Source organism: Girardinichthys multiradiatus, chromosome 18 (assembly GCF_021462225.1).
Source record: "Girardinichthys multiradiatus isolate DD_20200921_A chromosome 18, DD_fGirMul_XY1, whole genome shotgun sequence".
Lineage (NCBI taxonomy): Eukaryota > Metazoa > Chordata > Actinopteri > Cyprinodontiformes > Goodeidae > Girardinichthys > Girardinichthys multiradiatus.
The window spans coordinates 30,235,765-30,248,620 of NC_061810.1; the positions used below are offsets into that span (position 1 = coordinate 30,235,765).

The 12,856-nt window shown below is 39.0% G+C and overlaps 1 protein-coding gene across 5 annotated transcripts in view; it reads right to left on the minus strand.

The window, feature by feature from the left end:
• The window catches only part of fndc3a (fibronectin type III domain containing 3A), an 80,160-nt gene that overhangs the window by 34,963 nt on the left and 32,341 nt on the right, over positions 1 to 12,856 (minus strand). The window lies entirely within an intron of this gene.

Below are 12,856 nucleotides of genomic sequence, written 5' to 3' on the forward strand. Positions count from 1 at the left end.
TTCTAAATTTGTACCACTATAATTCAGCCCAATCTTTAAACACATTGTGTTAAACACTTCAGCGTTAAAAGATAGATGCATGTATTCATGCATAACAGATACATGCACAACAGTTACTAAAGTGCACAGAGATAAGCCTGTTGTGTTCACACACCAAACCAAACAAACCACAGATGCACATTCATGCCAGCCTGCACTCACACTCGCATACACACCCGCTCTTCTTCCTCCCTCCTTGCACTGCAAGCGGTGAGTCATCCCTCTATTCGCGTCACCGAGAGATGAGTGCACCCTGTGACAGGCCGGTTAGTAGCAGTCAGACGGATCTATGTGGCATCTCTTAGTTCCATGTTTCTCCTCTGATGGAAAAACTATGTATTCCAGGTCTCTATTAGGAAGTTTTACTCAGCTGATGAGTGAGGGACTTGAGTCAGATAAAAACTGTCAAAAAGAGTCCCTGATGCGAACACCCTGTACAATGGCCTCACTGTGCAGCATCACCTTCTCCCTCTCTTTTTGTAGCTTTGTCGTTCAAGTCTGGACACCTGGGGCCTGTTCTTTTATTGCTTTTCATATAAAACCAAATGGAACATCTGCAGATGGTAACTGCTAGTTATATATATATATATATATATATATATATATATATACACACACAGGTCCTTCTCAAAATATTAGCATATTGTGATAAAGTTAATTATTTTCCATAATGTAATGATGAAAATTTAACATTCATATATTTTAGATTCATTGCACACTAACTGAAATATTTCAGGTCTTTTATTGTCTTAATACGGAAGATTTTGGCATACAGGTTATGAAAACCCAAAATTCCTATCTCACAAAATTAGCATATTATTAAAAGGGTCTCTAAACGAGCTATGAACCTAATCATCTGAATCAACGAGTTAACTCTAAACACCTGCAAAACATTCCTGAGACCTTTAAAACTCCCAGCCTGGTTCATCACTCAAAACCCCAATCATGGGTAAGACTGCCGACCTGACTGCTGTCCAGAAGGCCACTATTGACACCCTCAAGCAAGAGGGTAAGACACAGAAAGAAATTTCTGAACAAATAGGCTGTTCCCAGAGTGCTGTATCAAGGCACCTCAATGGGAAGTCTGTGGGAAGGAAAAAGTGTGGCAGAAAACGCTGCACAATGAGAAGAGGTGACCGGACCCTGAGGAAGATTGTGGAGAAGGGCCGATTCCAGACCTTGGGGGACCTGCGGAAGCAGTGGACTGACTCTGGAGTAGAAACATCCAGAGCCACCGTGCACAGGCGTGTGCAGGAAATGGGCTACAGGTGCAGCATTCCCCAGGTCAAGCCACTTTTGAACCAGAAACAGCGGCAGAAGCGCCTGACCTGGGCTACAGAGAAGCAGCACTGGACTGTTGCTCAGTGGTCCAAAGTACTTTTTTCGGATGAAAGCAAATTCTGCATGTCATTCGGAAATCAAGGTGCCAGAGTCTGGAGGAAGACTGGGGAGAAGGAAATGCCAAAATGCCAGAAGTCCAGTGTCAAGTATCCACAGTCAGTGATGGTCTGGGTGCCGTGTCAGCTGCTGGTGTTGGTCCACTGTGTTTTATCAAGGGCAGGATCAATGCAGCTAGCTATCAGGAGATTTTGGAGCACTTCATGCTTCCATCTGCTGAAAAGCTTTATGGAGATGAAGATTTCATGTTTCAACACGACCTGGCACCTGCTCACAGTGCCAAAACCACTGGTAAATGGTTTACTGACCATGGTATCACTGTGCTCAATTGGCCTGCCAACTCTCCTGACCTGAACCCCATAGAGAATCTGTGGGATATTGTGAAGAGAACGTTGAGAGACTCAAGACCCAACACACTGGATGAGCTAAAGGCCGCTATCGAAGCATCCTGGGCCTCCATAAGACCTCAGCAGTGCCACAGGCTGATTGCCTCCATGCCACGCCGCATTGAAGCAGTCATTTCTGCAAAAGGATTCCCGACCAAGTATTGAGTGCATAACTGTACATGATTATTTGAAGGTTGACGTTTTTTGTATGAAAAACACTTTTCTTTTATTGGTCGGATGAAATATGCTACTTTTGTGAGATAGGAATTTTGGGTTTTCATGAACTGTATGCCACAATCATCCGTATAAGACAATAAAAGACCTGAAATATTTCAGTTAGTGTGCAATGAATCTAAAATATATGAATGTTAAATTTTCATCATTACATTATGGAAAATAATGAACTTTATCACAATATGCTAATATTTTGAGAATGACCTGTATATATATACACACACACACACACACACACACACACACACACACACACAGGGGTTGGACAACGAAACTGAAACACCTGTCATTTTAGTGTGGGAGGTTTCATGGCTAAATTGGACCAGCCTGGTAGCCAGTCTTCATTGGTTGCACATTGCACCAGTAAGAGCAGAGTGTGAAGGTTCAATTAGCAGGGTAAGAGCACAGTTTTGCTCAAAATATTGAAATGCACACAACAATATGGGTGACATACCAGAGTTCAAAAGAGGACAAATTGTTGCTGCACGTCTTGCTGGCGCATCTGTGACCAAGACAGCAAGTCTTTGTGATGTATCAAGAGCCACGGTATCCAGGGTAATGTCAGCATACCACCAAGAAGGACGAACCACATCCAACAGGATTAACTGTGGACGCAAGAGGAAGCTGTCTGAAAGGGATGTTCGGGTGCTAACCTGGATTGTATCCAAAAAACATAAAACCACGGCTACCCAAATCACGGCAGAATTAAATGTGCACCTCAACTCTCTTGTTTCCACCAGAACAGTCCGTCGGGAGCTCCACAGGGTCAATATACACGGCCGGGCTGCTATAGCCAAACCTTTGGTCACTCATGCCAGTGCCAAACATTGGTTTCAATGGTGCAAGGAGCACAAATCTCGGGGTGTGGACAATGTGAAACATGTATTGTTCTCTGATGAGTCCACCTTTACTGTTTTCCCCACATCCGGGAGAGTTACGGTGTGGAGAAGCCCCAAAGAAGCGTACCACCCAGACTGTTGCATGCCCAGAGTGAAGCATGCTTCACTCTGGGCATGCAACAGTCTGGGTGGGAGTGGATCAGTGATGGCTTGGGCTGCCATATCATGGCATTCCCTTGGCCCAATACTTGTGCTAGATGGGCGCGTCACTGCCAAGGACTACCGAACCATTCTTGAGGACCATGTGCATCCAATGGTTCAAACATTGTATCCTGAAGGCGGTGCCATGTATTAGGATGACAATGCACCAATACACACTAAGACTGGTGAAAGATTGGTTTGATGAACATGAAAGTGAAGTTGAACATCTCCCATGGCCTGCACAGTCACCAGATCTTAATACTATTGAGCCACTTTGGGGTGTTTTGGAGGAGCGAGTCAGGAAACGTTTTCCTCCACCAGTATCACGTAGTGACCTGGCCACTATCCTGCAAGAAGAATGGCTTAAAATCTCTCTGACCATTGTGCAGGACTTGTATATGTCATTCCCAAGGCGAATTGACGCTGTTTTGGCCACAAAAGGAGGCCCTAAACTATACTAATAAATTATTGTGGTCTAAAACCAGGTGTTTCAGTTTCATTGTCTAACCCCTGTATGTATCTATATATCTATATCTATATGTAGATATATATATATCTATATCTTTATATCTATATATCTATATCTTTATATCTATATCTATATATATCTATATCTTTATATCTATATCTATATATATATATATATAAATATATATCTATATATAGGTATATAGATATATATATAGATATATCTATATATATATAGATATGTATAGATATAGATAGATGTATACATATAGAAATCTTGGATTAAAAGGAAATCAGTCTCAATTTCAAACAAAAAATTAGAAAAACATATTGGAAATGAGCATGACGAATAACCAATACAGGGCTGTAGATTTTGTGTTGCAAGTAATAATATAGAAAAGACATTTTGAGATCAGTTTCTTCCCCAGGCAAACAATGTATTGTAATAATTTACAATTATAGCCCCACAACGCCACCTCCTTCAACTAATCCAGCTGTCTCTTTATGCTGTTAACAGCATGTGAAAGCTCCACTTCTTTGTTGCTGTCACAAGCAAGCTCAATCTCTAACAGTGGGGAAAAAATGGCTCCCATCAGGATAAATGTGCAATGACAAACTCAAACATTTCTGCATGTTTTTACTTTTTTTAAAGCAACCATGCAACCAGATGAACAATAAAACCAGCCTTACTCTTACTAATAATTATCCCGTTTTTACATTAAACACAGGTCCGCTTTGAATCACAAACTGAGGCTTCTTCAAGGTTTTTTTTTTACCAAGTGTTGTTGCAAGTCCAACAAGACGTCTTCAACATTTAACTTGGTCAGCACAATAGGGCAAATCATGAACTATTTCCTCCCATGTGTTAAATGAGAACCACAGTCAGCTTCAGGATGTAAAGCTTAAATCCCACCTTCATATCTGATTATTAAAATAATTTTCTTAGTCTCACAAAGTCATGCTGACAGCAACCAGATTGCGTTTCACAAGACTGATCGTTATCTTGTGAGAAAGGGATATTCTAATGCGGTTGGGCCCAACCATGGATGGAGAACAACCACTGAACTACACAAACAAAAGAGACTGGTATAAACTCTGAATCCCAGAATGCACAACAGTAACCTTTTTCAGGACAACTCCAGAAAAGAGTTGCGGCTGGAATCCCCGTGATGTCGTAGGGCCACAAAACAGCTCCCAGCAGCATCATGCTCTCTTACCGGCAACTCTTCACAGAGTGGCTTGGGGAATAAATGAGCATGGATGTCTGACTTTGCCGGCAGAGTTAGACTACCTTGAAACTTGGATCCAGAGTTAAGTACAATGAGCTGCCTGTGTATCCCGCGTTTGTAATCCAGCTGGAATTAAGACAAGCTGTCTTACACCTTTCTTTTTGAGCCTCTGCAGAATAAGAATTGAAACCGTAGCTCCGAATACCTGTGTGCAATCCGAGCAGAAACTTTCCCTCTCAGCTGCTACTTAGAGCAGCCGCCACGTCTTCTTTGTTCATCGCCCGCAATGCAACTCATCCCCCTTTGGACCTCCTGTCTTCCCGTTCAACAGAAAGATTCATGCAAGAGGTGGTGTCTGAGCAGAGAAAACGAGTTTCGGATAAAACTATTTAAATATTTTTTATTTAATTTTATTGTGTTTTTCTTTGTTTGTGGTGCTTAACTATTTGAGTGTTAACAGGCTAATGCTAAAGGCCATTGGGCTTACAGCAAGCCAGAGTTGAAGCTACTGAGGATTCAAACCTTATTTCAAAGAGTTTTTTAAACACTAATGGTCCAGAAACAGGAGTTTGTTTTGTTTTTAAGCATTTTTCCTCAATCTTTTCCAACTAACCTACTTCAATAAGTCTGAATAGCCCTTTAAGAATGGGATAAGTCGTGTCCCTGTTAGCTGCAAAAAGCTAATAGCGCTACAATGGCGGTAGCCACCACTAGCTTAGCTAATATTCGTAGTCCGACCCGTGTTTAAACACGCATTAATATTTGTACTGATGATATTTAAATGTACATGTGGGACTTAAAAGGAGTTTCTAAATAAGGATAGCTATTTTTCATTTGTTTAGCTGAACAGCTAATCTGAATGTGACATCACAGCGCCAACTGTCCGTTTGTTTGCCATCTTGTGAGAACGCAATAACATCATCCACAGTGGTGCCTTGTTAACAACATTAAAAATGTATTGTCTGATAAGTCATTGACTAATAACTCTGCAAATAATGCTTTCAAAATATAATTTTATTGAAATAATATCCATCTGATTTGCATTGTGATCTGGTTGTTTGAACACATACAAAGTGTTGTTCTTAATTAGTTCTAAGACTAATTTGGCCTCTCTCAAATATCCTCATGACAAAACTTGGTTCATAAACCAACATATTCACATTGAACTGTGACATCACGACATCACTGTATTGGTTATAGTTTAATTCTTTGTTCCCTTTTTGTAACTATTAGTTTTTCTCATTCTTCGCATTTTTACTTAGTAATATTGTTCAGTGTTACTCATCTAGTAGAAGAATTTGTTGATTCACACATTTAAAGTGAAGTTGAATTATTTTTGTTAATAAATTCTTATATTTTGGAAAGTCGCTATGTGTTTATTCTGTATATGTGTACAGGGCTTGCTGTTTTGAATGGTCGTATCTCCTCCTCTATTGTTCTATATCACTACACCAAATTAGGCTGGGATTAACAGGACACATACCTGACAGAAGGTTTTCTGGCTAATGAGCCCTGATCAGCTGATGCCCTGATTTGTTAGTCTGACAAAAAATAATTAGTAATTTTGTTAATTAATTGTTAATTATAATTACGAATAGTTGCTACTAAATAAACCACTCACTATTGCCCAACAGTGGGGCTAACGTTAATAATTTTGTTAATTGTTACTTCTTAATTGCAATTATTAATAGTTGCTTATAACCAAAGCAAACCTATTGCTGCACAACAAAGTCCTGTGCAGAAAGAAAATTGTTGTAACTGCAAGCAAAGCACTTGTTAATACATGTTTGGGTTTGTAAAAAGACATTTAAATGTAAATTATTACAAATGCGTTCATTTGTCTTGCATGATTAACTCAGTATTTAAAAAGAACATCTAATTCCATTAAAATGTGCAGCATAATATTTTTTAAAGATGCACCATTTTCTCTAATGGCTCAAATCATAAGATGCAATTATCACAGTGTGCAGGCTCAAAGCTGTGAGACTTTATTGCTGTTCATTTTCATTTCTGTAAAAAAAAAGAAAACCTTATTGCAGCCTTTTTTTTATTTTTAAAGGCACACCACGACCAAACACAATTACTCCAGGATTGAATTGTCAAAAGCAATTCAACTAATAGTTAGGTAAATTTTTACTCAACACATACAAGTCAACATATCAGGAACACCTGTTAATTGTTACACTTTTATTCAATAATTATTTATTTTTATATTATTCAGATCAATTATCCATGTAATGCAGTCTGCTCTGCATCATCATCCAGGCTTTGATGATAAGCAGAGCAGAATTATCACTTTTCACATAACGACAAACACAAAAAATGTAAAAGCTTTGTTAAAATAAATAAGGCAGAGTTGAAGGCTCTAAAAAAGTACCTGCTCAGCAGGGTTGCAAAATATTAAGGACACATTAGATTTCAGTGTAATACTGCAATGAACATTTCAGTTGCGAGGATTTGCCTAATTTATTTTATTCTTATACACTTATACTCTCCATGAGCTTAATTACCTCCTTACTATTATCTAATTAAGTATGAGCATACCAGCCAGTAGGAACCATATGACTAGCTAAATGTGAAGCCCCACTGGTGTGCATGTTACCAGTATCAATGTATACCAAGACTTTAAAAGGTTGAGGTTTCAACAGAGCAAATATTTTTTGTCATATTCTCAGTAAGTCCTGTGAGATGTAGACATTGTCAGAGGTTTGTGGGAGAAACACAGCACTACTCTTCCCTAACCTGTAGTTCCACACTGCCAGTCAGCTGGCTGAAATTCAACTGTTAGGAAATATTTACAATCATGGAAAACACGGATAGTCATGGCATCTAGAGCAAGTAGCCAGACTAATTAAAAAGCTAATCTGCTTGTAAGACCTGTGCTATTTTAAAACAGATAAAAACTGCACAAACATGATATATTGTGCATTGTGATATATTGTGATATATTGTGGTTAGTGATGCACGATATGAACAATTTCTACCAATGCCAATAACCGATACTTTTCTGCTTCCCATGGCCAATACCAATAAATTCATATTTTTATATTCAATATAATCTTCATATAATCTGCAGTTTATGCTGCATGCAGCTATGAAATCTTAATTAAAATCTTGATCCAACCACTGAGCCATTAAGCTTAGCATGCTGACCGGACTAACATCTGACGTCCATATGTCTGTGGTAAAACTTACGTGCAGTCCGTTCTTGTTGATCAAGATGTGGATGTTTGTTGTCTTGTACCGTCCACCAGGTCCTTACTCACAATTTTTAGATCAGTTTTCAGAGCTATTATCTGATTTAGTGTTAAATACAGATAAGGTTATTATAGTGGGAGATTTTAACATTCATGTTGACACTGAAAGTGATAGCCTAAATATAGCGTTTAATGCTATCTTAGACTCAATTGGCTTTGCACAAAACATTAACAAACCTACCCACCTTTGTCTTCATTCTCTGGACCTTGTGCTAACATATGGCATTGAGTGTAAAGACATAACAACCTTGTCCTGTTTGACCATTTCTAAATAACCTTTGAGTTTAATTTAACCGAATACTCCACACCTGAAAGAAAATTTCATTATAGTAGATCATTATCAGACGATGCTGTAACAACCTTTAAAGAATCTGTTCCACTTTTAATTTCCTCCTCATCACAGAAAAGCACAGTGGAGGGCAATAATTTTGTTTCTGCCCCTTCACAAATTGATTCTCTTGTTCATAGTGTTATTTCATCATGGCGTGGTGCATTAGACAATGCAGCCCCCTTGAAAAAGAAGGTAATTATTCACAGGAGGCAGGCTCCTTGGTTTAACTTAGATCTGTCTACTTTAAAGCACAATGTTAGAAAATTGGAGAGAAAATGGCACTCTACACACCTAGAGTATTCCTACTTAATCTGGAAAAATAGCCTACAGTTGTATAAAAAGACACTTCGCCAATCCAGAACAGCTTATTTCTCATCATTAATAGAAGAGAACAAAAATAATCCTAGGTTTCTCTTTAGTACAGTTACTAAACTTACAGTCATAGCTCTGTTGAGCCATCCATTCCCTTAGCTCTCAGCAGTCATGATTTTATGGGATTCTTCTTAAATAAAATTGATTCTATTAAAAATAAAATATTTGACATACTCCTGAAGATGATTATTTCATCCTCAGCAAGTGAGACGACATTGGAAATAACTGCAGAACCTGATTTGTGTTTGGACTGTTTTGATCCTGTGGAGCTTCCTGAGTTATTAGAAATATTAGCTTCATTTAAACCTTCAGCTTGTATGTTAGACCCAATCCAAACTATTTAAGGAAGTGTTCCCTCTGATTACCAGCCGCATTTTAGATATGATTAATCTATCCTTAGTAAATGGATATGTACCAGAGGCTTTTAAGGTAGCTGTAATTAAACCTTTACTTAAGAAACCTTCGCTTGAACAAGATGACTTGAAAAATTACAGACCTATATCCAATCTTCCATTCTTATCTAAAATTCTTGAGAACATAGTTGCTAATCAATTTGCTAATCAGCATTTACACAGCAATGACTTGTTTGAGGAGTTTCAGTCAGGCTTCAGAGCTCTTCATAGCACTGAAACAGCTCTGCTGAAAGTCACTAATGATATTTTCGGCCTCAGATAATGGACTTGTGTCTGTACTTGTCTTCTTAGATCTCAGTGCTGCATTTGATACAGTCGATCATAATATTTTCTTAGAAAGGCTGGAATATGCTGTAGGGATCAGGGGTACAGCGCTAGGCTGGTTTAAATCTTATTTGTCTGACAGACTTCAGTTTGTTCATGTAAATGATAAATAATCTTTAAACTCCAGGGGTTAATTGTGGAGTACCACAGGGTTTAGTACTTGGGCCAATTCTCTTTACTATAAATATATATGTTTCCAATAGGTCTAATTATCAGGCAGCATAGGATACATTTTCACTGCTACGCTGATGATACTCAGCTTTACTCATCCATAAATCCTGATGAGCCCAACCAGTTAGACAGACTACAAGCATGTCTTGAAGACATAAAAACTTGGATGACTTAAAATTTTCTGCTTCTAAATTCAGACAAGACAGAAGTTGTTGTCTGTGGAACGGAGTCTTTAAAAAAGAAACTGCTTAGTCAATCACTTAACCTGGATGGCATTAAATTGACCTCTGGTAATAAAGTAAAAGACCTTGGTGTTATTTTTGACCGGGACATGTCATTTAAATCACATATTAAACAGGTTTCTATGATTTCCTTCTTCTACCTCCAGAACATTGCCAATATTAGAAATATCCTATCCAGGAGTGACGCTGAAAAACTAGTCCATGCATTTGTCATTTCAAGGCTGGACTATTGTAATTCTTTACCATCAGGATGTACACAAAATGTAGTTAAAAGCCCTCAGCTGATTCAAAAGGCTGCAGCAAGAGTTCTGATGAAAATTAAAAAGAGAGATCATATTTCTCCTATTTTAGCTTCCCTCCATTGGCTCCCTGTTAAATCCAGAATAGAATTTAAAATTCTCCTCCTCACATATAAAGCCCTTAATTATCTAGCTCCATCATACATCAGAGATCTGATTGCTCCATATGTTCCTAACAGAGCACTTCGTTCTCAGACTGCAAGTTTACTGGTGGTTCCTAGAGTCTCTAGAAGTAGAATAGGAGGCAGATCCTTTAGTTATCAGCTCCTCTCCTGTGGAACCAGCTCCCGGTTTAGGTCCGTGAGGCAGACACCCTACCCTGTCTACTTTTAAGGCTAGGCATAAAGCTTATAGTTAGAATGGCTTAGGCTATCTTTATTTTTTACCTCCGCCTTCCTCCCTCCCTCTTCGATGGAGTAAGAGGGAGTCAGGTTTAGCCTAAACCGGCTCAGTTATGGTTGAGGTGCGAACATCCCCACATTTCTGCTACCTGTATGACCCCTTCTCTTTCCAATGGTTAAAATCAGTTTGACAGAGAGAAGTATCCCAATGGATTTTAGTAAAACAATGGCCATCAGTGGGCTCTAGATGGACAAACTTTATCAGTTTATTATTTTACTTAATGCCCGTACACGTGGCCCGTTCTGGGGTGGCCGGGCTCTGGCACTCGGCGGTTTGGTCTGGCCTCCCCGGGGGCCCCGCGCCATTCCGGACCCTTTGTGGGTGCCTTGAGACAAGATTGTTGTAAATATGCGCTATATAAATAAATAATCTGAAACCATCTCTGTAGTAATGCTGCTATAGGCTTAAGCTGCTGGAGGACATAATGACCACTTTCACCCTCTTCGCTACATTCTCACACTACTCTCCAATTTTGCGTTATTTGCTGTTATTTCAGTTTTTAACTTTATGTTCTCTCTCTTTTCTCTTCCTAGGAGCTACACCTGGCCTGACTCTGTGTCTACCTGTGACATCTTTCTGGAGAGGGGCATTGTCCACTGTTGCTACAGGCTCATCCAGGAGGAGTGACTGCTACAAATCTGACACGATGCAATCTGCTGGGTTTCCTTAGATAGAAAAACTTTTTATCCAATTTGAATAAATAACTGAATCTGACAGCACTGTTCAATGGTTAGGATTAATTGGAATGTATGTACCTGACTTTGTGAAGTGCCTTGAGATGACATGTGTCTCAATTTGCGCTATATAAATAAACTGAATTGAACTGTGGTAATATCATTGAGGGCAGGCGGGGACATATCTGAGAAGAAGTGACGACTTGGGAGGATGTAACGTGGCTCCAAATGTGCCATCAACTTACAAAAACCCGGGTTCTCGACGACAGAAAAAGGCTTGTTGTCAAGCGCTATAAATTCCATCACTTTGTCAGCAATAGCTTTAGCTTTTTCACTGTCTCTTGAAAAGTTTTTACAGCTTCCAAACGCCTTCTGAATGGAGACATCTGCACTCCGTGATGTTGTTTTAGCGTCAGCACTGCTGGCTGCTACCACGGCTGCTACGTATTTTTTCCATATTGCTTTGCCATTATGACGATTTTTCAAGTGAAGCTATTAGGTTTGTTGTGTTAAGACTTGAAGACTTCTTTCCTCCTCTCGGAATTTTCACTGAACAGGTTTTGCAATGCTGCTGTCATCTTCTGAGAAAAACGACCACACTGGGAAGACATTTTTGTTCATTAATAGTCATGCAATGACGGTGCCAAGCCTGGGTCCTGGTAGTAAGCCGCGTATAACCCACACGTCTTAGCCTGCTTTGGGGCTGCTTTGCCTGAATAAAAATACCCCTAACTTTTATTAATTTATCAGCTATTTTTTATCGGAAAATGTTACCTAACGGACAGATACAAAATTACACCAAATCGGCCGATATTTTATCGGTCCGTTATATCGTGCATCCCTAATTGTGGTGTACTAAAACATGCATCACAAGAATAAATAAAATGTATAGCTAACATTATTAATGTCTGCAGTAATCAATATATTGCAACAGTATGAATCAATGTTGGCATTCTGTTTTAGTCCTTTTAAATTTTTTCAAATACTGTGAAAAAGTGGTACTTTTACTCATGGTTATTAGTGTTAGAATCTCACACTAGCTCTCACACTACTATTTGATCCATCTCTGTCTGATCATATTGCTGGTTTTCAGTAATTCCCACTGTGCCATGCAAAACAAATGGTAAAAACTCCTGCAGTCCAGACGAAAGTGTGAAAAAAGCACAGCTCAGTTTATTTGGGAACAGATCCTGCAATTTCTTGGATAATTCAGCGCAACTGTAAATAAACCGCTAAGGCACTACATTATGACCACTATGGGCACCCTGACTGGTTGGTGGCTATGCAGCCCTGTAATAATTACGTTTGTTTCCATAACAAAAGAAAAAGAGATATACCTTAAGTAATTTATAGCTTGTGTAGCAGCGCTACACAACTGTTGTATTTAGCATCCTCTCTCCTGTTACTGGGTAGTACATGACTCATCGTCAACATTTTAAATTGCACTGAGAAACTAACCAAAGATCTCACCCAGACATTCAAATCATTTCAATTCAATCCAAGCAATGGGTGTGTGAGAAAAGGCTTAAATTTACACTGTGATCCTTAACATGTCATTACCAACTAGTAGTCTCTAA